General features: G+C 43.6%; 1 protein-coding gene across 16 annotated transcripts in view; it reads right to left on the reverse strand.

Annotated features, from left to right (window-relative positions):
* The window catches only part of TRERF1 (transcriptional regulating factor 1), a 227,430-nt gene that overhangs the window by 187,856 nt on the left and 15,829 nt on the right, over positions 1–23,745 (reverse strand). The window lies entirely within an intron of this gene.

Here is a 23,745-nt window from a genome sequence, read left to right on the forward strand (position 1 = left end):
CTCAGCTAAATCAGTGGAGGCTAGGACAGCAATGCTTAGCCAAAGCAGTCAGGTCAACCGACCAAATGTGCCCAAAGAAATTTTGTAGCCACAAACCATCTTCTACACTCTCGGACCATCTAGAAAGAATATGGCCACTAATGAAGCCAAAAAAAGTGATTAGGTGGGTCAGGACATCTCATCTTCACCACTTCAGTAGAAAACAGGATGAATTTCATTGCAATAGTTAGAAGTATCATCTTTATAACAGTTGGTGGATTCGTTCAATACTGGATACTTGGGTACTTAAGAGTGCCCTAATATCAGTGGAGGAACAGATATCATTTTCTCTACTTTCTCACTCCCCAAAGGTAGACCCCATCTGGAGCTGGTTAGAAACGCGTCTGGGGCCTCATTCGCGCTTACTGGATCAGAATCTGCATTTTTTTTTTTTTTTTTTTTTTTTTGAGACAGAGTCTTACTCTGTCACCAGGCTGGAGTGCAGAGGCGCTATCTCAGCTCACTGCAACCTCCGCCTCTCGGGTTCAAGTGATTCTTCTGCCTCAGCCTCCTGAGTAGCTGGGACTATAGGTGCGCGCCACCATGCCCAGCTAATTTTTGTATTTTTAGTAGAGATGGGGTTTCACCATGTTGGCCAGGATGGTCTTGATCTCTTGACCTCGTGATCCGCCCGCCTCAGCCTCCCAAAGTGTTGGGATTACAGGCGTGGGCCACCGCGGCGGCCCAGAATCTGCGTTTTAACAAGAGCTCTAGACCCAAGGAGCTTCAAGGAGCTTCATGTGCACCTTTAAGTTTGAGAAGCACTGCTATGCTTGCGTTGGCCAAAATTTACATAAGAAAAAAATGAAAGATAAAAGAAAAATTAAAAGTGAAAATACAAGTAACAAGAATGTGAGCAAATGTTAGGGAAGAGAAGGAAAGCCAAAAGTGGGCCCTTTGGGGAAGAAAATTTTTCGTGAAATTAATAAACCATGGGCCCAATTAATTTCAAAGGAATAAACTGGAAAAGTTAGAAAAGAAACACAAAGACCCAATAAAAGTGCCACTGATACAAGGAATTTTATGTGTAATCTTCAGATAATAACTTTGAAAGACAAAATCAACAGGGTGGTACTTACAAATTTACAAGACACCCAAATGAAAGCAAAAGGAGAGACACAAACTGAGCAGCAACAAGTAAGTGAAAAACAACCAAGGGGAAAGCATCTGGACTTAAAGCATCCTTGGAGGGTCTTTCAATAATGTGTAAACATTTTTTAGCCACTTAAATATACAGGCAAAACATTCACACTTTTTTTTACTGCGCCATAAAGTGTAGGCCTCTCTCAATACCACTCTGTCCCAAGAGGGCACCTCTGTTACAAGCCTGGTTCACAGCTTTCAGGCCTCTTTTGCATGAATAAGTGATTCCATCAAAAATATTATACTGTCAAAAATATGATATCGTTTTGTGCGTTTTCTTTTTTCAAAAATAGTGTCACCCTGTACTATTACTCTACAACTTGCTTTTTTCACTCAAAATTACGTTTCTGAGATCTAGTCTTATGACTAGTTACTAACTTAATATATTCCTTTTAACTACTCTTGCAGTGTTTTCCAACTTTTTTGACTGAATCACACAGTAAGAAATACACTTTACATTGCAATCCAGTTCACATTTGTGAATACACAAAACTGAAACAAAAGCTCACCAATTATTCAGCCACATTATGTGCAATGCACTCCCTTATCTTCTATTCTTTGGTTTCACACGGTGTCAAAACCCACTAAGGTATTTTATTGACGCACTAAAGGTCTGAACAACCCAGGTTTTATTTAGCCCATCTCCCACTGATGGATATTTACATTGTTGTCTTCAATTTTCCATGATTACAATAATGTCCAATGAACATTGTACATGTGAGTGTTTCTCTAGGACAGATACCTATTAGTGGAACTGCTGGTTCTAAGAGATGGGCATTCATAATTTAGATAAATATCACAAATTGCCTTCCAAAGCAATTGTATCCATTTACTCTCACCAGCAATGTATGAAAGTAATTTTTCTTTACACTGTCACCAAATCAGTGTATTATTAAATATTTTGATCTCTTCCAATCTGATAGGTTACAAATGCCTTCTTATTGCAGCTCTGATTTGTACTTTTTATTATAAGAGGGTTGTGGGTTTTTTCATATATTTAAGAACCACTTACACTTCTTTTCTGTGAATTTCTATCCATGTCCTTTTGCCCATTTTTCAATTAATGACCCTTTTTATTTATTTTTAAGGGCTCTTTGTATATTAAGAAAATTAACTCCTTTTATCATATTTTTTCCAAATTATTTTTCTCAGATTATCATGTATCTTTTGACTTTGTTTACAGTGTTACTCTTATGAAGTGGATCTCATTTTGATGTTGTCAAATGTATCAGTCTTTTATGTTATAGCTTCTGGGATTTGTGTCAAACTTAGGAAGGTCTCTCTACTCCAAGACAACAGAAAAATTCTTCTATGGCTTTTACGCTTTCATTCTTTACTTAACCATTTGACGTACGTTTGATAGGCTTATTCTGGTCTAAGGCATGTATTAGGGATCCTGCTCTTTCTTATCTCCCAGATAGCTATCTGGTTATGAAGATCCTATATTTTTCCATACATTTGAAATACTGCGTTTATCACAAAATACACACATGCATACACACACCCTTATTTATTTTGGGCTCACTATTCTGTCCCATCACTTGTTCAGCCAATTAGTACCAAGTGATCTTAGTTATTGTAGTTTTTTAAAATGCTTACCATGTATCAGAGCTAGAACTTCCTTTTTCTTTTTCATATTTTTCATGCATGCTAATTTTTCCATATGAACTTAGAACCAGCTTTTCTACACCCAAAATAATCCTAGTGGTAATTTTATTATGATCACACTTCACATGTATAGGAAAAGTGACACTTTTATAACACTGACTCTTTCTAGCCAAGATTATATTATTTTTCTCTTTAAGTCTTTTATGCCCGTTGGTAGTGCTGAGATTATATATTAATATAATTTTATTAAGCTTATAACTAGATATTTTATCTCTTCTGTTGCTTATACAAGTGGGATTTTTTTTCTTCCATCATATTTTCTAGCTGGATATTTATGGGGGAGTACTACTGATTTTTGTGCATTAACTATGCACCAAACTACCTTACTGAATTCTCTTGTTTGTCTTTTAGTTTTGCCTTTTCCTTCTAGGTTTTATATCTCTTATCTAATTATACCAGCTTATCCCCACCAGAACAAGGTTATATAATTATGGTGTTTAATCGGGATTCTAATGGGAATGCATCTAGCATTCACCATTTTAATACTAAGCAAAATTTTGGCTACTTGCTTGACAAAAATGTATTTTCCCATGTTGAGGAGGTATCCAATTATTTCTATAGCAGTTTTTATTAGAAACGGATGTCTAATTTTTCATAAACCTTTTCAGCATCTTATTTTCTCCTTAGATCCTTTAATACAATGAATTTTTATTAACAGAAATCCTAAAGTTAACCTATCCTTACCTTCCTGTTCTGGAACTCCCGTGACCATGGAGTTCTTTAAATGGGCTGCTGGGTTCTAATTATGTTATTAGAATGTCGCATCTTCAGTATTCAAAACAGAGACCACTTTGTGGCTCTGTGTGCACACCTGTTTTTTTGTCACATTTTGTTACACTAGCTTCATAAAAAGAATTTAAGCGCTCTTTCTCTGCTTTAGGACAATGTAAATAGCATTAGAATCACCTGTACCTTCAATATTTGAAAACATTTACCTGTGAAACCATCTGGTCCTGGGACTATTTTAAGGAATAGCTCTTTGATAACTTTCTCCATTTCTTCTATGGTAATTGGTCTGTTAAAATTTTATTCTATTCTAGTGTCTGGGTTTTTTGTGTGTGTTTTTTTTAAGAACACATACTTTCATGTTACATAAACTATTTCTAAACATAGAAAAAGATCCTACCAGCATCACTATAAGAAGTAAATATAGCCTCCACCCCAAACCTTACCAGGACAACGCCCAGCCAGCCTGGTTCCTAGCTACTGCACCCCTCCCTCCCTGCCCTTTTTAAGGCCTCATCTTTTCTCACCAACAGACTCACAAAAAAAGAGGACAGACAGGTTTGCAACAAACCAGAAACATACTCCAAAGCAACATGGGGGCTACCCCTGCCCACCCCATCTCCAATGCCATCAGGGAAGGACTGCTGAAACTCGCCTTACCTTCTCTTATGTAGCCAAATGGCCCATTCCCCTCTCAGTGGAGGCCCTTCTAATTTTGTCTGGGCTTCTTTTTCTGAGCCTTCACCAGCCCCTACCCCACGGCTGAAGCCAGCAGCCCACCCCACTCCACTCACTCCAAATCCTCTGCCTCCTATGCACAGTATGAAGGGATCCATGTGTATGCCTGTCCACCAGGCACCCGGCAGAGGCTGAGGTACCTGTTATACACCGGTCCTGCCCTCTAAGAGCGTGTCACCTGAGTGAAGGGTTAGGACCTGTCCACAATTAACAATAAGCCCCCCAGGAAACAGCCCAGTATGATGAGGCACTAAACAGTGCAGCAGAGAGTGGTCCAGGGGTATAAAGAGGAGGAACGACTGGCCGGCCAGGAAACCCACATCCAGCAAGAGACAAAGGGCAAGGCTGAAGACCGGCATCTGCCTGGCCAGAGCAGGGGCCAGATAAACCTGGAACACATGGGCCCTGGAGCCCCAGCAAGAGGTTTGGACATGACACAGCAGACAACCAGAGCCCCTGTGGGCTCCAAGAAGTAACAGGAAGAAAGTGGTGTTTTGGTCACACCCCCCCAACAGTCTATGATGCCAGACTTGCATTCAAAGAAATGGCTAGCTGTGCCAAGAACTCGGTGAGCTGCAGAGGGTGAATAAACCACAACCCTGCGCTGATGCCACAAGTGACAATGAACACACACACATACAATTCCAGGCTCTAATGACAGAGAGCAGACTGGAATCATACCACAGCACTAGGGTTTAAATCTTTTACTGCACTACACAATAAAAACCACATTGCCACAAATCTCTAACCTCAGGGGGCATCTGTGCTAGCCCAGCACTTCTCAAACTTGACGTGCACCCAATCACCTGAAGGTCTTGTTAAAACTGCAGATTCTGATTACACAACTGTGGATGGGACCAGAGGTTGGTTCGTTGGTTCGTTCGTTCTTTCTCTCTTTCTCTCCTTTCTTTCTCTTTCCTTTTTTTTTTTTTTTTTTTTGAGATGGAGTTTTGCTCTTTCTTTCTTTTCTTTCTTTCTTTCTTTTTTTTTTTTTCGAGATGGAGTTTCACTCTTGTAGCCCCAGCTAGAGTGCAATGGCGCGATCTTGGCTCACTGCAACCTCTGCCTCCCGGGTTCAAGCAATTCTCCTGCCTCAGCCTCCTGAGTAGCTGGGATTACAGGCACATGCCACCATGCCTGACTAATTTTTTGTATTTTCAGTAGACATGGGGTTTCACCATGTTGGCCAGGCTGGTCTCGAACTCCTGACATCAGGTGATCCACTCGCCTCAGCCTCCCAAAGTGCTGGGGTTACAGGCGTGAGCCACCGTGCCTGGCCCTGCGTTTATTTCTAAACAGCTCCCAGGTGATGCTGCTGGTGCAGGGACTGCGCTTTGAGTACTAGATTATACTAAGGCTCTAGTGGGCTCGCAGGCAGTTGATTAAGGGCACTAACCACAGGCAGAGAGAGAACTGGGGGCTGCCTGTGGCCTGCGGCAGAGCACCCAAACTAATCAACTCATTTTCTATTCAAAAGATTCATGCTGGGGGTTCAGTAACAGGCAGGGCTGCCTTAAAGCCATTAGTAAATGGAAACCACCCCCTGCATTTCACAACTGCTGTCTAATTACCTTCATGTAACCTCTCACAGTGCCCTAAGCCAGCTCTTTCAAGTACTGATGCCACTAATCAAGTCATAAAGCCTTAAAGCATCATATTATTAGCCTTGATAACAGAGTGTAAAACAAACCTGAACAACAATGCATTCACTTCTCCTCCCAGCTGAGGCCATCAGTCAAGCTACGTTACAACCCGGGTCAAGGGAAAATGCACTTAACCAGTGAGAATCCCATATCCAGGATGGCCCGTGCCAGAGAAAAGTAGTAGCTTTTTAAACGAACTATTTGAGAAGATTCTGGAAACTGATATGAACTGCCACAATCCCAGAGACTTCTTTCCTGTCTCCATCTCCTTAGATAATTCAAAACCTGGAAGAAGTTTCTACTTCCCACCCTCTGCCCCACCCACCCCCCCACCCCCAGCTTCTGCTGAGTCCCCTCTCCTCACTCAGGTCACCTGCTTAGGCACAGAGTGACCGGTTCAGATCAACCCCCCTCACAAACCACAGTGCTCCCCATCATGGCTCGATTCTGAAATCAGGCAGCCTGTGTTTCAAGCGCATGCCTGTGGCCTGCATGTCCGAAGGCAGACCTGGACCCCACCTCCATGCGACTCACAAAATTAACCCTCCTACCCATCCCCCCACATGTGCCAACAAATTAGGGTTCTAAAGTGCGCAGAACCTCAGCACCTTACTATACACTGGGGGGATTCACAAGACACAATCCCTGAACTTGAGAGCTGCTACAAGAGGAGATATAGCACTCCAAGCTTATGCAGCAACAAAACCTTAAGGTCCCCAGTGGCTGGCACCCACGGATTTGGAGAATGTCCTATACTTGGGCCCACGGTTCTACAGCACATAACTAATGACAACTCCATGGTGGGGATTAGGTCATTGGCTCTGGAAGGAAACAAGGCTGAGGATGTACCCTGCTCAGGGTAAGCACTCCTGCCGTGGTGTTGACTGGGCAGAATGTGAGGAACAAGAATTAACCTGTCCTCCAATGGCCACGGGTGGGTAACTCACCTGAGATTACACACTGGGTGTTAATGCTGAAACCACAGCTCAGGTCCCCCAACTGCCAAGCAGAGGTTCTTTCCACTAAATCACACTCCCTTCACCTCCATTTTGGAATTCCTCAATGAAATTAGCATTAGAAGATTTGTCTTTTATTTGCTCTTTATTCTCCCCACAACCTCAACCAAGCTCTAGCACCCTCCTTCTCTTGGGGAAGCAACGTGATTTAACCTACCTAGGAGCTGCTCCTGTTCTGCTATCCATGAGATGGGAGGACGGCAAAGCAAAGTCACCTCCCTTCCCAGGACTTAGTTTCCTCTTCCCTAAACGAAGGGGTTAGTGGAGATACTTTCTCAGATCCTTTCCAGCTTTAAGCAGAATCAATAGGCACTTCACTTTGTAGCTAAAAGAGAAGAGAGGCCCCCTAAACTATGGCCCCTGCCTCATCCTGGTCTCTGCAGGGAGGATGGGCTGGTCCAGGCACCTGATAAGAAGCTCCAGTCCACAAAGAACCCATCCACCAATCGCCTCCCGTGGTCCACCCAGAGCTTCCCCAGCCCACACAAGAGGAGGAACAGAATGCTGCCGGCAGCCTCTCAAAAACTTGCCAGGAAGAATTCTTAATTAGAGTTTTTTGTTGCATTGCAGTATTTTATTTTTAATGACTTTTTTAAATTATAGAAATTATAAAGTTAATTCATGCTTATTAGAGAGAATCAGAAAACATTTTATTTTTAATAACTTTTAAAATCATAAAATAAATGTACATTTGTTACAGAAAAATCAGGAAACTTATTAAAAGAAAATCTCACCTATAAACAAACCTAAATATATTTAATTAAATCATATTTCAATCAAGAATCAAACCCAGGAGTTGGGATTGACTTTAGAGTGATGGTACAGGATGAGTCTTGGACGCTGTCATGTAAGTCATGGGGGGATTACTATGATCCAATCCAATCTTCCACTGAGGTAGAAGAAGGTGGGCAAGAATTCTGCTTCCACTGTCCCTGACAGGGGGCCACCCAGCCTCTGCCCGAACACTTCCCGCTTTTTCAGCCCTTTCCCAGACAGCCCAGGCCATTCTGGAGGACAGCTCCATCCACGGTTCTTCCTACAGTAGAAGGCAGTGAACACGCACAGGCTTTTGAGAAAGCTGGGCTCAGGTTCAATTCCAGGCTCAGCCTCTTACATGCTCCATGACCCTGGGAAAGTCATTCAGTCTCTTTGAACTTGAATTTCCTCATCTCTGTAATGGTAACAATAATGTCTACCTCATTGGGTCATTGTGAGATTTCAATGAGTGAATGTATAGAGTGCACTTGGCAAAGTACCTTCCACAGTAGTCTAAGTGATCAATAAACAGCAGGTAATATTATTAAATGGTAGCTTGGAACAATGGCTTTCAAACTTTTTTCCATTCTTACTCTCACTAATTAATTACAGTTTATATCATGACCCAGCACATAAAATATCTCTATATACACATAAATATATAAAACTAGACAAATATTTTCAAGAAACAAATGCTGACCCATGTTCATCTGGTCCACTCAGACTTTTTTTTCCCTGCTTTCCTCTTTCCTTTCTATTCATTTCCTTTTTAAAAACTGCTGGTCTTGGCTGGGCACAGTGGCTCACTCCTGTAATCTTAACACTTTGGGAGGCTGAGGCAGGCGGATTGCCTGAACTCAGGAGTTCAAAACCAGCCTAGACAAAATGGCAAGACCCCGTCTCTACTAAAATACAAAAAGTTAGCCAGGCATGGTGGCACATGCCTATAGTCCCGGCTAATCGGGAGGCTGAGGCAGGAGAACTGCTTGAACCCCAGAGGCAGAGGTTGCAATAAACTGAGATCGTGCAATTACACTCCAGCCTGGGCAACAGAGCAATGCTGTCTCAAAATTAATTAATTAATTAAATAAAATTGCTGGTCTTGATCACTAACTTGATTGCACAACTGACAAATAGATTGCAAATCACAGTTTGAGAAACACTGGCCGCGTGTGGTGGCTCACGCCTGTAATCCCAGCACTTTGGGAGGCTGAGGCAGGCGGCTCACTTGAGGTCAGGAGTTCGAGACCAACCTGGCCAACATGGTGAAACCCTCTCTCTACTAAAAATACAAAAAAAATTAGCCAGGCGTGGTGGCGTGCACCTGTAGTCCCAGCTATGTGGGAGGCTGAGGCAGGAAGAATCACTTGAACCCAGGAGACGGAGGTTGCAGTGAGCCGAGATCATGCCACTGCACTCTAGCCTGGGAGACAGAGTGAGACTCCATCTCATTAAAAAAAAAGAAAGAAAAGAAAAGAAAAACACTAACTTATACTAAGACCAAATCTCTCCTCCTAGCCGAGCACAGTGGCTCACACCTGTAATCCTGGCACTCTGGGAGGCCAAGGCAGGCAGATTGCTTGAGCTCAGGAGTTCAAGAACAGCCTGGCCAACATGACAAAACCCTGTCTCTACAAAAAATACAAAAGTTAGCCAAGTATGGTGGCGTATGCCTGTAGTTCCAGCTATTCAGAAGGCTGAGGTGGGAGGATCACTTGTGCCCAGGAGGCGAAGGTTGCAGTGAGCCGAGATCGTGCCTGGGCAACAGAGCCAGACCCTGTCTCCAAAAAAAAAAAATACAAATCTCCTGCCATACCTTCCACCTTTCACTTCTAGCTTTACCTTCTGGAACCATGCAGATCTACTCTGCTCCATCTTCCACCTCAGAGTCTCACATATGAAACATCCTTCATTCTCTCAAGCAGTCATTTCATGAGATGGGGCTGCCCAATCCCCCTTCGCTCCACCCCTTTCTGCCCAACTCCTTCCCCTGCACTCTGTGCCCCTTCCATCACTGCCGTCCAGGATGGCCGTGATCATCTAGCAGCTGCCCTACTTCTCCCATGGCCTCTCCACAGCCCCACAGCCTCAGCTCAAGCAGCCTGGCGTGAGCATCTTTTTTTTTTTTGAGATGGAGTTTCGCTCTTGTTGCCCAGGCTGGAGTGCAATGGCGCGATCTTGGCTCACCACAACCTCCATCTCCCGGGTTCAAGTGATTCTCCTGCCTCAGCCTCCTGAGTAGCTGGGATTACAGGCATGCACCACCACGCCTGGCTAATTTTGTATTTTTAGTAGAGACAGGGTTTCTCCATGTTAGTCAGGCTGGTCTCGAACTCCTGACCTCAGGTGATCCGCTTGCCTCTGCCTCCCGTAGTGCTGGGATTACAGGCATGAGCCACCGTGCCCAGCCATGGGCATCTTTTTGAACCTTCATGCAGGATGCTTTATCCATCCCCAGAGGAACTCATCTTGGTTTCTTCCAGCCCATCCGTAACTCTACTCGAAAAGCTGGTTCTCTCATACAAATGTGTTCCTTCTTTGTCCTTCCACAAATTAGGATGCCATGGAACTCATCAAATAAGAAGAGCGAAAGTGAGGAAGAGTTTCAGTACGCATATTTGAGCCAAAACTTACAACCAGAAAGTGCCCCTTTCTTACTCATTTCTAAACTAGCTCTGCTTGCTAACCCTGGAACCAAACCGAGAAGGCCCCATCACCCAGCCACATCTATGTCCCCCTTACGGTGAAAGCAGCCCCGAGACAAGGAATCACACACCTGGCTGCAAACGCAGCCTTTCAGAGCTGAGATCTCCCAGCACCACCTTGCATGGGCAGGAAACCATAGATATCAGATGCAGCCACAGTTTCCCATATCCTATCTGCATTTGTAGTGATCAAAAAATACATTCGTGGTAAAAAGAAAAAAATAAAATAAAATGCACACATATGCACCTAATATCATACTCCAATTGCTAACATTTTGTAATTTGGGTTATTTAAAAAAAAGTTTCCAAAGCAATGACAAAAATGTCTACTCTGCCTTCAAAACCCAAGCTGACTCCTCCTTGATCCCATCTGTATCATTGTACTTGGGGAGCTTGTCACAAACACATTTAAGGGAGTGGTTCTCATAAGAGGAACCTTCGAAAACCTGCCCCCCAACATTTATGGCTTTCTTAGATAATCTGCATCCCAAAACAATGTAGTTTTAAGTTTTTATTGACCTTCAAATGTAATAAAAAGATATCATGCTGTTTGGAATATTCAAAGTCTTGTTTTTCTAAATTCAAAATTATATTACTAAAATTCACTCAAACCATTACATGTAGATGTTGTTTATTCATTTTGCTGCTGTATAACAATCTATCACATGACAACAATGTATGTACCCATTCTCCAGCTGATGGGCATTTGGCTTTCCAGTGTTTTGCCATTATGAAGAGTGCTACTAGGAATATTCTTAGTATACATCATGTATACATGCTGCCCACGTAAGCAAGTTTCTCACAATGATTATATACCTAGAAGTGGAAATGCCAGGATATGCTGTATGTGAATGTACAACGTTACAAGATACAGGTTGAACATCCCTAAGCTGAAAACTTGAAATGTTCCAAAATCCTAAATTTCTTGAATGCCAACATGACAACACAAGTGGAAAATTCTACACTTGACCTCAATCACATGACATGTTGCATCAACTGAGGTCAAAGCTTTGTTTCATGCATAAAATTATTTTATGCATTTGTTTATATATAACAAGTGCATTATACTATCTCAAATATTCCAAAATCCAAAAAAAAATCCAAAATCTGAAATACTTCAGTCCCAAGAATTTTGGATAAGGGATCCTCAATCTGTACTACCAAACTGTTTTCCAAAGCAGCTGCATCAAGTTACACGCCTACCAGCAGCTCCTAAATGACCATAATGTCCTATCTCCTCTTCAATGCTTGCTACTGCACAGCTTCTTCACGTTTGCCCATCGAACGGGGAAGAAATGGAATCTCATTGTGATTTGTATTCCCTGATTACTAATGAAATTAAGTGTCTCATCATAAAAAGAGATCCTCTCCCAACCTAACTCCGTACACTTTTCTTTCATAGCTCATATCGTCGTCCATAATTAAACATTTGTGGGATTATTTGATGAAAGCCCATCACTATTTTCTTCACCACTGCATACTGTACAAGTGGCACAAAGTAGAGCCTCTGTGTATCTGTTGAATTAATGAATGCACGAGTAACCCAGCACATGAGACTACTCAGTTAGTCTTCAAGTTCTGACCTGATTTTATTAAAAGCCCGGGCTCATGACTCAGGGTCTGACCTCCTCAGCTGAGTTATCATGGGGGTAAAAGTGACGAGGTACCTTCTAACCTGGACTGAAGAGAGGGAAGGGCCCAGAGAGGATGGGGGCAAAGTCCACTCTGGAACCGGAGCGATTAGCCATGCTTCCTCAAAAACAATAATAGTGAAAAAACAACTGCTCTTGTGAATTGCAAGCTAAGAATGGGTCACATACTTCACACTGACTAATAAGAGCTACCATTTACACAGTGTGCTGTCACTTACTGGATTATTCATCTGACCCTCACAACATCTCTATGGAATGAATATGACAGCCCCCCCCCACCCCCCACATTTTACAGCAAAGAAAACTGAGGCTCAGAGAGGCTAAGAAAGTGCCCAGTCACAGAGCACATAAAGGGCAAACCCAGAGTCAGAGTCAAATCAAGTCCAGTGTGGCCCCAGAGCCCATGCCCCTTTCACATACCTAAACTGACATGGCCCCCTGGGCATTTTTTTTTTTTTTTTTTTTTTTTTTTTTGAGATGGAGTCTCGCACTGTCGTCAGGGCTGGAATGCAACGGTGCGATCTCGGCTCACTGCAACCTCCACCTCCCAGGTTCAAGCAATTCTTCTGCTTCAGCTTCCCGAGTAGCTGGGATTACAGGTGCCAGCTACCACGCCCAGCTAATTTTTTGTATTTTTAGTAGAGACAGGGTTTCACTATGTTGGCCAGGCTGCTCTCGAACTCCTGACCTCGTGATCCGCCCACCTCGGCCTCCCAAAGTGCTGGGATTACAGGCGTGAGCCAGTGCCCCGCCGGCCCCCTGGGCTTTTTATCTTCTCTGCATGGGGCTGCTTTTCCTCCCCACCTGCCCCCACAAACCTCCCCAGGCTTTTGCTCCACATCCCACAAAGACTTTCCCTGCACGTGGGGAGCAGGGCTCTGGAATACAAGGTCACCCTCCAGTCTGTCCCTTACATTTGCACTGACATACTTACTTGACACTTCCCTGGCTGCAAGATGCTAGGTGTCACCCAGCAAGTTGGCAAGCGGACATCATCCAGGCCCATCTCTCCTAGGGTTCTCCCAAGTCAATGGTTTCCCCTTCAGTTCTGCAGAAACCAATCCCTTTCCAACTCTGAAAGGCTTTTACTGCAAACTGGAAGCAAACATCTAGCAAATGCCTACTACACACCGGGCACATGACATGTCTTAACTCAGCAAGAAATAGTATGTAGCCACTAAAATTATATAATCCAGACCAACACATGTAAATAAACATGAAATTCTGTGAAGTGAAAAGAAAGCAACTCAAAAATAGTACCTACATGCCAAATGTGAGTAAACACAGTACCCCCACCCAGACACCAGTGGATAATATAAATAGAAATGGGTGTTCACTAGAACCTTTCTTCAGTAAAGTTACCTAGATTTCCAATGTCCCCCAGAAGTTACTTGTCAACTATTTGTAACAGGTGTGGTTTCAAAGCAATGCTACAAATAATTATTCCCAAAAAGAATGAAAACTCCATGTGGGTCATGATCACATCTATTTTGTTCGTAGCTGTCTCTCTAACGAAGAGGTTGAAGCCGTCAGACCAGGGATCAGCAAATATGGCCTGCTGCTAAACCTGGCCAAACACCTGGTTTTCTGAATGAAGTATGATTGGAACGCAGACACGCTCATTCATTTACGAGTGATCTGTGACTGCTTTTGTGCTACAGCAGCAAAGTTGAGTAGTTAGGACAGAGATACGGCCCACAAAGTAAAAATATCTACTCTCTAGCCCTTTATAGAAAGTTTGCCAATCTTTGATCTAATGCTTAGCCTGGAATTCTGCATATACTGGAATAATACTTATTGAATTAATAAATTCACTTACGAATGTATTATATACATTTAAAACCTTATATCAAATTATTATAGGTTTATTTACTTCAATTAACCTAAACCAAGGTAATATATAAGAACTAAGGGCTGGGCGCAGTGACTCACGCCTATAATCCTATAATCTCAGCCTCCCAAAGTGCCTATAATCCTAGCACTTTGGGAGGCTGAGATGGGAGGATCACTTGAGGCCAGAAGCTCGAGACCAGCCTGGTCCACGTAGCAAGAACCTATCTCTATAAAAAATACATAAATAAATTTGTTTTTAAAAAAGAACTAAGGCTTATTCACCTAGGGCACATAAATGCTTAGCAAATGACAAATACGTTCTTTGGTTTATTGTTTGTTAAATTTTGATAGAGACAAGGTCTCACTTTACCACCCAGCTGAAATTCAATGATGCAATCATAGCTCACTGCAGCCTCAAACACCTGGGCTCAAGAAATTCTCCCACTTCAGCCGACCAAGTAGCTAGGACTATAGGCGTGCACCACCATGCCCAGCTAACTTTTTTGTAGAGACAGGATCTCACTATGTTGCCCAGGCTGGTTTTGAACTCCTGGGCTCAAGGGATCCTCCTGCCTCCATCTTCCAAAGCACTGGGATTACAGGTGTGAGCCACCTTGCCCTGCCTTACTTATTTTTTTTGAGACGAGGTCTCATTCTGTCACCCAGCCTGGAGTGTGGTATGCCATCTCGGCTCACTGCAGCCTCCACCTGCCAGGCTCAAGCAATCCTCCCACCTCAGCCTCCCGAGTAGCTGGGACTACAGGTGTGTGCCACCACAACCGGCTAATCTTTGTATTTTTTGTAGAGACAAGGTCTTCCTATGTTGCCCAGGCTGGTCTTGAACTCCTAGGCTCAAATGATCCTCCCGCCTCAGCCTCCCAAAATGTTGGAATTACAGGCATGAGCCACCACGCCCAGCACATTCTTTTTAATATATATTTTAAAAAAAATCAGACTCTTGACACCATCATTAGGAAGTATGTATACCTTGAACAGTTTCTTCCATGAAAGAGATAAGATTACACCAAGTCATATACACCCTAGAGCTAAGGTAAGTATCATGCAGCCACTGCTTGCAGTGGGAAACAGCTGGTAAGAGCTTGGCATGACATCTAGGGCCGGAAATAGGAGTCAAGTCTAGGTAACCAGTCAAGATGCTGTAATAATCCCCAAGTGGGGCTCAAAGTAGGATTTTGGCCTCCTGGGCCTTATATTCTAAGCAACTAAGCTACAGGCCCAGACTGACTAAGGTGAAATCATTTCATTTATTTTCTATGTAACTTCTGGTAGGGACAATGCATCGGAAAACAACTGTAGGCTCAATGATTTTCCCCTTAATTTATCAGTACCATCTGCATTATAATGTAACTGAATATTTTTAGTTCTGCAGACTTGATTATTCAGAGGCTGATCATTCAGCTGTTGGCTTTTTGAAGCTCATTATGGCCCGAGTACCCGAAGACAGGAGAGAGGAAATGAAAGGAGGTGAAACTCAAATCAGTGGGCGTTGCTACTTTATTAGCAGATGAGACACCAAGATTGGGGTGGAGGGGGTGCGAGAGGGTGAAACCCCAGGTCTCCAGAGCTGAGGCTCTCTTCAGGCAGCTTTTATCAGATTCACACATCTTACATCACAGCACACTGACAGTCTGTCAATAATTCTGTGAGACTGGCCTATCCCTATAGTGATCCAAGACTATCACTAAGCTCCCTTCCTTTGTTCATATGGAAAAACCAAAACTCCAAAGGAGATTAACAGTTGAAGCCTTGAGGCCTAGAACCAACCCTTGGCCTGCAGAAGTCAGAGGACAGGTCAGCCCTGACTCCGAAAGGCCTGAGGATGGATTCATTTAGGGAAATGTTTAGAAAAGAATGCTGGGAGGAGTCTAAGCCACTTCCTCATGAAGCCCTGCCTCCCTCTCCCTCCCTTCCACACGTTAATTATTCCCAGCAGGCCTTCCCACTTCCCAGGAACCCACAGATAGAGAAGTCCAATACACTGGCTCTGAGCCCTGGGTCATACCCAAGGTCCCCTGGCACTGTCCCTCTCGCAGCAGGCTGAGCTGTGGTTGGAGACTTGACTCCGGTCCCAGGCCCACAGGCCCTTCAACCCCATCTGTGCCCAGCAGGTGCTGGGTGAATGTTACTGAACAAATGAATGAAAGCCACTCATTATTTTAAGTGAAAACTAAGTCACACCCAAGGAGGACCACACTCCTAATTTCTCTAGTGACATTATTCCTCCAGCTGAGCCATGCAAAACGCACCTCACTTCTCTCTCCTTTCCTCTCCAGTCTGCTTCCTTTTTTCTTCCATCCTGAGCACTGGTGTCTGGAGAAACCCCCTACCCTGGGAAGGTAGCATTCTCTTCTCTGGCTGACAACAGACTTTCCCGTGGATGGACCCTGCGAGGTCTGGGAAGCCCTACTCACCTCAACCCAGTAGGCTCCGGGCCGTCCTAAGTGAACCAACCACAGGAGAAAACCACGGAGGGGGGGAAATGGAAGGAAGCACCCCCTGCTACCGCCTCCTCTCACTTTCCCCGGGGCCTTAGCTCTGTCAGATTTTGAAGCATAATGAGTTTTGTTTCATAACAGTCTTAAATGAACTGGAAGGGGGAAGGGGATGACAATGATAAAAATCTTAATTAAAAAAAATTCCTACAGGCAAAGAGATTATCCAGATCCTGAAATGTGATAAAAGTCTGTTGAGCTGGGGGCCCTCCCGAGCCCCCAAGGACACAGCACTGGACATACATTTACGGAGCGCCTACTGTGTGCTGGGCACTCTTCCGAGGGCTTCGGATGCAGCAGTGAACAAACCCATTCTAGGAGAGGGAGGACAGGCAACAAAGATAATGAACAAGCAAACCACAGAGGACAGGAACAGGCTGAAGTGTTTTGGAAGAAAAGGAACAACAGAGCAAGTAAAGGGGATGGGTCATTCGGGCGAAGGTGTGGCGCAGTGCTAACTGGAGAGGTGAGGAAAGCCCTGTTGAGAAAGAGACAGACTTCTGAGTCAAGACTTGAAAGAGGGCCGGGAGGGAGCAATGCAGATGAGTATCTAGGTTCTGGAAGAGCAACCCCAGCAGAGAGGACGGCTGTGCAAAGGCCCTGAGGCAAGCGCATACCAGGTATGGGGCTGGAGAGGAGGAATGAGGAGGAGAGCTGTAGAAAGACAGGGCCTCGTGGGGGCTCTGGACTACTGTATGGACTCTGGCTTGTACTGCTTGGTGGGGGCCGCTGATGGGTTGTAAGCAGGAGAGAGACAGGTTTCCTTGTCATTCTCTGCCACCCCATCCCATCATTCTTCCTGGTAATCTCCCTTGATATCATTTAATAAATATGGCTCAAAGCCCTCTCAGACTTCTGGTGATGAGTTATAAACTCAAACAATCTGAAGAAAACCGGCAAGTCCCACACCTATTGCCCCCCAAAATCAGTATTAGACCATCTTCCCTCATTCCAAAAAGCAAGGAGTTGAATCTTTTTTCTCTTAAGAGCTGCTGACCAAGAGAAGAAATAGAAAACGTTAATTAATAAGCCAGGCGCTATGGCTCATGCCTGTAATCCCAGCACTTTGGGAGGCCAAGACGGGTGGGTCACTTGAAGTCAGGAGCTTGAGACCAGCCTGGACAACATGGTGAAACCCCTTTTCTACTAAAAATACAAAAATTAGCCGGTCGTTGGCTGGGCACGGTGGCTCACGCCTGTAATCCCAGCACTTTGGGAGGCCAAGGTGGGTGGATCATGAGGTCAGGAGATGGAGACCACCATCCTGGCCAACATGGTGAAACCCCGTCTCTACTAAAATACAAAAAATTAGCCAGGCGTGGTGGTGCATGCCTATACTCCCAGCTACTTGGGAGGCTAAGCAGGGGAATCGCTCGAACCCAGGAGGCAGAGGTTGCAGTGAGCCAAGATTGTGCCACTGCACTCCAGCCTGGAGACAGCAAGACTCCATCTCAAAAAAAAAAAATTAGCCGGGTGTTGTGGCAGGCAACTGAATCCCAGCTACTCGGGAGGCTGAGGCAGGAGAATGGCTTGAACCTGGGAGGCGGAGGTTGCTATGAGCTGAGATTGTGCCACTGCACTCCAGCCTGGGTGACAGAGCAAGACTCAGTCTCAAAAAAAAAAAAAAAAAGAAAAGAGAAGAAAATGTTAATCAATAACTAAAGACAAGGGAAGAGTTAATTTCATTCAGCAAATTTTTTCTTGAGAGTGCAAAAGCTAAAAAGCTTGTTTTTAGACTAAAAATGGAAAAAATTTATTCAATAAATAGAAGACATTTTAAAATACAGGCTACTTAACATATATATAACTAGCAATTAATAGAAAGGAGGAAAGCGAGAGATGGAGAAAAAAGGGAAGGTGGGTAGGTAGAAAGATAAGAATGGAAAATAGAATGACAAATACAGAGAGGAAAATGGAGATATATGTGGAAAAGTACAGAAGGCTCCAAACAGAGAGGCAGAAAGAAAAAGGAACTGAAGTTCCACAGGGTCTGAGGTTTCTTACTCTTCATTCACTCCCTGCAGTTTATTAGGTCCAAAGCACCAGCGCTTAATCCTTTCATTCCCTACTGCCCTGTGGCTGCCCTGATACTCCAATTAGTGGGCCCTCTATTTACACCTCTTTATCCTTACGCTAAGTAGAACTGGAGGAAGGGAGGGAAGAGAGATTAAATTACTCTTCCTCTCAAAACTGGAAAGGCAGTGGCCCAGCCAACACTAGCCGGTCAAGCCAGAGGTGGCAGCAGAAATTCCCTTGTCACTCAATACACACCAGGGACCCCCCCACCCCACAATAGATACTATATAAGCCACTAGGCAACCTTACCTTCTCAAGCTATAAAGTGAGCCGCCATGTCTGAGACCAGGTCCCAAATGCACCTTCTGTCAATGGAAGCTTCTGTCCCAAATTGTCCCCACCTTCATGTCCATCCCCCTACCCAATGAGAAAGAAAAAAAGGCCCAACTAACAGAAGATTGAGGAAGCCCTGAAATAAGCTAAAATGGTTAGAAAGAAAGTAATAATAAATGAGAACGATGAGCTCATGGTAGTATAGTATAGCAGTTAACAGTACAGGCTCTAGGGTCAGAATGCATGGCTCAGCTCTGCCACTGACAACTGTACCATGGGCAAGTGACCTATTCCCTCATGCCTCAGATTCCTCTTCTCAAAAAAGAGGACCAGTAATAATACCTGTGCCCTAGGGCTCTTGGGAGAATTAAAGTCAGTATTATACAGCATGTAAAAGAATGTCTGGCACGTGGTGAGCATTATATGAATATTTCTCAAGAAATGAAAATACTTTTTAAAAAGGAAAGCGTCTTTCTGAACCATCCAAGAGAGAAAAGGTCTATAGTTTTATTTTTGTACATGCTATATGCATAAAACAATCACTACTGATTAGTATTTTCAACTCTGATCATTTCTACTCCACACTTTTAAAATATGAATAAAATGCTTTGGCAAAAATATACAAAGACATTTGTGGCGGTATTATTCATAAAAGCCAACTGTGTGAAATGACCTAAGTATCTGATGATTGAAGAAAATGTGAGTAGATCATAAAAGCCATAACAGGGAGCTTGTGCAAATATTAAAAATCACATGATGGGCCAGGCACAGTGGCTCACACCTGTAATCCCAGCACTCTGGGAGGTTGAGGTGGGTGGATAACTTGAGGTCAGGAGTTTGAGACCAGCCTGGCCAATATGGTGAAACCCTGTTCTTACTAAAAATACAAAAATTAGCCAGACATGGTGGCAGGCGCCTGTAGTCCCAGCTACTCAGGAGGCTGAAGCAGGAGAATCGCTTGAACCCAGGAGGCAGAGGTTGTAGTAAGCAAAGATCACGCCACTGCACTCCAGCCTGGGAGACAAAGTGAGACTCTGTCTCAAAAAAGAAAAAAAAAAGTCACCTAAAGAAGAATTTTTAAAGACATGGAAAATACTTCTAATGTTAATAATAAGGGATACGAAATTAGACTTCGCTTTCAGGTATTATGGGGCAGTGAATATTAAACTAGTCCTCTGGTACAGAACAGCTACATAAGATAGATAAAATACAAGATAATTATAATAATAACATTTTGAAGGTGTGGAAATACAACAAGGCAGTTAGGACTTGAGGGACCAGGCTCCTAGAGGAAAGGGAGGTGCAGTGAGGTGAGCCATGTATTAGTAGCTACTGTTTTCCCTCAGGACACTTGCTAATTTGGTACAAGGAACATAGAGGTAAAACAGAAAGCAGTAAATGAAAGCTTTCAGCAGCTTTCTCCCTGGGCTGAAAAGACAAAAACTGGAGTTCAGGGCTATGAAAATATCCAAGATTTAAGAGACCAAGATACCAGAAAAAAAAAGTGAACCCCAAAGAAATGAGTCCAATGTTCTGTAAGCGATTTCTCCTCAAGGCACTGACACACACCTAAGTCTTCTGTGTACAGAGCTAAAACCTAGGAATCCAAACAGAAAAAAAGAAAGCTATTAAAACACTAGCACATTAAGCAGAGCTTTGGTAGTTTTAGAGTGGCAAGCAGACGAAACTCTGAAATTAGGGCCTACCAAGGCCTTCTTGTACCATTGTACAGGTAAGGGCAAATAACAAATACACCAGCCTTAACTGAGCCTCTACATTTTCCACGGTAAAATGCCCAGCACTCAAACAACAATCACCAAGCATGTCAGGAAATAGGACCAAACCAAGAAAAATACACAATCAATAAAAACAAACCTCAGAAGGTATCCAAATATTGAAGTAGTCAGCCAGAACTTTAAAATTACAAGGGCCAGGCATGGTGGCTCACATTCATAATCCCAGCACTTTGGGAGGCAAAGGCAGGAGGATCACTTGAGGTTAGGAGTTCAAGACCAGCCTGGATAAACAGAGCAAGACCCCATCTCTACAAAAAAACAAAATTTTTTTTTAATTATCCAAGCGTGGTGGAGCACACCTACAGTCCCAGCTACAGGAGGCTGAGGCAGGAGGATCACTTGGGCCCATGAGTTTGAGGCTGCAGTGAGCCAAGTTTGTGCGACTGTACTCCAGCTTAGGCAACACAGTGAGCAAGACCCTGTCTCTGTTTTTCAAAAAAGAGAGAACTGAATAGATGTGCTTGACAACAAAAAGGAATAGTAGAAGAAATGACTGGTGTTGTGGAAGATGGGTCAGTAGAAAAAAAATACATAAAGGCACAGAAAATACAGAAATGAGTTCCAGAGACATGTAGGATACCATGAAAGGATCTAACATATGTGCAGGAGCCTGAGAAAGGGAGGAGAGGATTAAAGGGCAAAAGCAAAATTGGAAGAGAATGCTTCAAGAATTTTCTAAAACTGACCAAAAACACAGAGCCATGATTTACAGACACACTCCAAACTCCACAGGGGATCCATATAAAGAGAACCACACCTATGTACATCATAGTAAAATTGCTAAAAAAAAAAAAAAAAAAAACAAAGCCAAAGAGGAAAAACAGATATGTTACTTTCAGAAGAACCACAATAAAACTGACAGATGACTTTTTAACAGAAATGAAGGAAGCCAGAAGACAATGGAATGACATTTCCAAAGGACTGAAAGAAAATAAAACAAGCCCAAATCTCCCAAATATGAAGGTGAATAAAACGCATTTTCCGACAAACAAAAACTGGGAGAACTGGAACACCAGCAGACACCCTCCACCACACACACACACACACACACACACACACACACGCCTAATAGGAGTTATTCATGTAGAAAGAAATTAAGCTGAGAGAGAAGCATGCTTATATGGAAGGAAATGAAGAACAGCAAAAAGAGTAAGTATGTGGATTAATCTAAATTATTATTGTCTACATAAAACAATGGGCCGGGTGTGGTGGCTCATGCTTGTAATCCCAGCACTTTGGGAGGCCAAGGCGGGCGGATCACCTGAGGTCAGGAGTTCAAGACCAGCCTGGCCAACATGGTGAAACCCCGTCTCAACTAAAACTACAAAAAAGTTAGCTGGGCGTGATGGTGGGTGCCTGTAATCCCAGCTACTTCAGGAGGCTGAGGCAGGAGAATCGCTTGAACCCAGGAGGCAGAGGTTGCAGTGAGCCGAGATTGTACCATTGCACTCCAGCCTGGGCAGAAACAGCAAAACTCTGTCTCAAAAAAAAAAAAAAGAAAGAAAGAAAATCAAACAAACAAACACACACAAAAAAAATGTCTTCTGGGGTTTCATAGAGAGAGAATTAAAATACACAAGACTTCAAAAGGCATAAGGGAGGTAAAAAGGGCCTAAGTGTTTAAGTGGCCTGAATTGTCCGGAAAATGGCTAAAACATTAATTAAGGGTAAGCTCTTTAAAAGTTTTTGTATTTTTTGAGGAGACATGGACGGCATGTATACAGAGCCGGGTGCATCTACTCAAAAAACACAAAAACTGAGCCAGGCATGGTGGTGCACTCCTGTAGTGCCAGCTACTCAGGAGGCTGAGGCGGGAGGATTGCTTGAGCCTAGGAGGTCGAAGCTATAGTGAGCTGTGATCACGCCACTGCACTCCAGCCTGGGTGACAGAGTAATACTCCTTTCTAGGAATTTACCCCCTAAAAAGAATCTAAGATGAACTTAAAGATTTATGTACAAGGATATTTATCAAAGTATTATTTATAATAGTTAAAAAATGATAAATAAGGTAAATTCCTAATAAATAAGTTATTTAAGACTAATAAATAAGTTATATAAGACTAGTTAAATAAGTAATGGAGGCCGGGCACAGTGGCTCACACCTGTAATCCCAGCACTTTGGGAAGCTGAGGCGGGTGGATCACGAGGTCAAGAGATCGAGATCATCCTGGCCAACATAGTGCAACCCCATCTTTACTAAAAAAAAAAAAATACAAAAGTTAGCTGGGCATGGTGGGGGGCACCTGTAATCCCAACTACTCAAGAGGCTGAGGCAGGAGAATCATTTGAACCCGGGAGGCGGAGGTTGCAGTGAGCTGAGATTGCACCACTGCACTCCAGCCCAGGCGACAGTGCGAGACTCCATCTCAAAAAAAAATAAATAAATAAGTAAGTTATGGGACCCAGTGCCCTGTACACAGTAGGCACTCCATAAATATCTGTTGAACATAGAGTCCATATGAAAGGATAATAAGCGTCTGGGCACAGTGGCTCACACCTGTAATCCCAGCACTTTGGGAAGCTGAGGCGGGTGGATCACGAGGTCAAGAGATCGAGATCATCCTGGCCAACATAGTGCAACCCCATCTTTACTAAAAAAAAAAAAATACAAAAGTTAGCTGGGCATGGTGGGGGGCACCTGTAATCCCAACTACTCAAGAGGCTGAGGCAGGAGAATCATTTGAACCCGGGAGGCGGAGGTTGCAGTGAGCTGAGATTGCACCACTGCACTCCAGCCCAGGCGACAGTGCGAGACTCCATCTCAAAAAAAAATAAATAAATAAGTAAGTTATGGGACCCAGTGCCCTGTACACAGTAGGCACTCCATAAATATCTGTTGAACATAGAGTCCATATGAAAGGATAATAAGCGTCTGGGCACAGTGGCTCACGCCTGTAATTCCAGCACTTTGGGAGGTTGAGGCAGGTGGATCACGAGGTCAGGAGTTCGAGACCATCCTGGCTAACACAGTGAAACCCCGTCTCTACTAAAAATACAAAAAAATTAGCTGGGCGTGGTGGCAGGCGCCCGTAATCCCAGCTACTTGGGAGGCTGAGGCAGGAGAATGGTGTGAACCCAGGAGGCGGAGTTTGTAGTGAGCCAAGATCGCACCACTGCACTCCAGCCTGGGTAACAGAGTGAGACTCCGTCTCAAAAAAAAAAAAAAAA

This window comes from Pan troglodytes, chromosome 5, assembly GCF_028858775.2.
Source record: "Pan troglodytes isolate AG18354 chromosome 5, NHGRI_mPanTro3-v2.0_pri, whole genome shotgun sequence".
NCBI classification, from domain to species: domain Eukaryota; kingdom Metazoa; phylum Chordata; class Mammalia; order Primates; family Hominidae; genus Pan; species Pan troglodytes.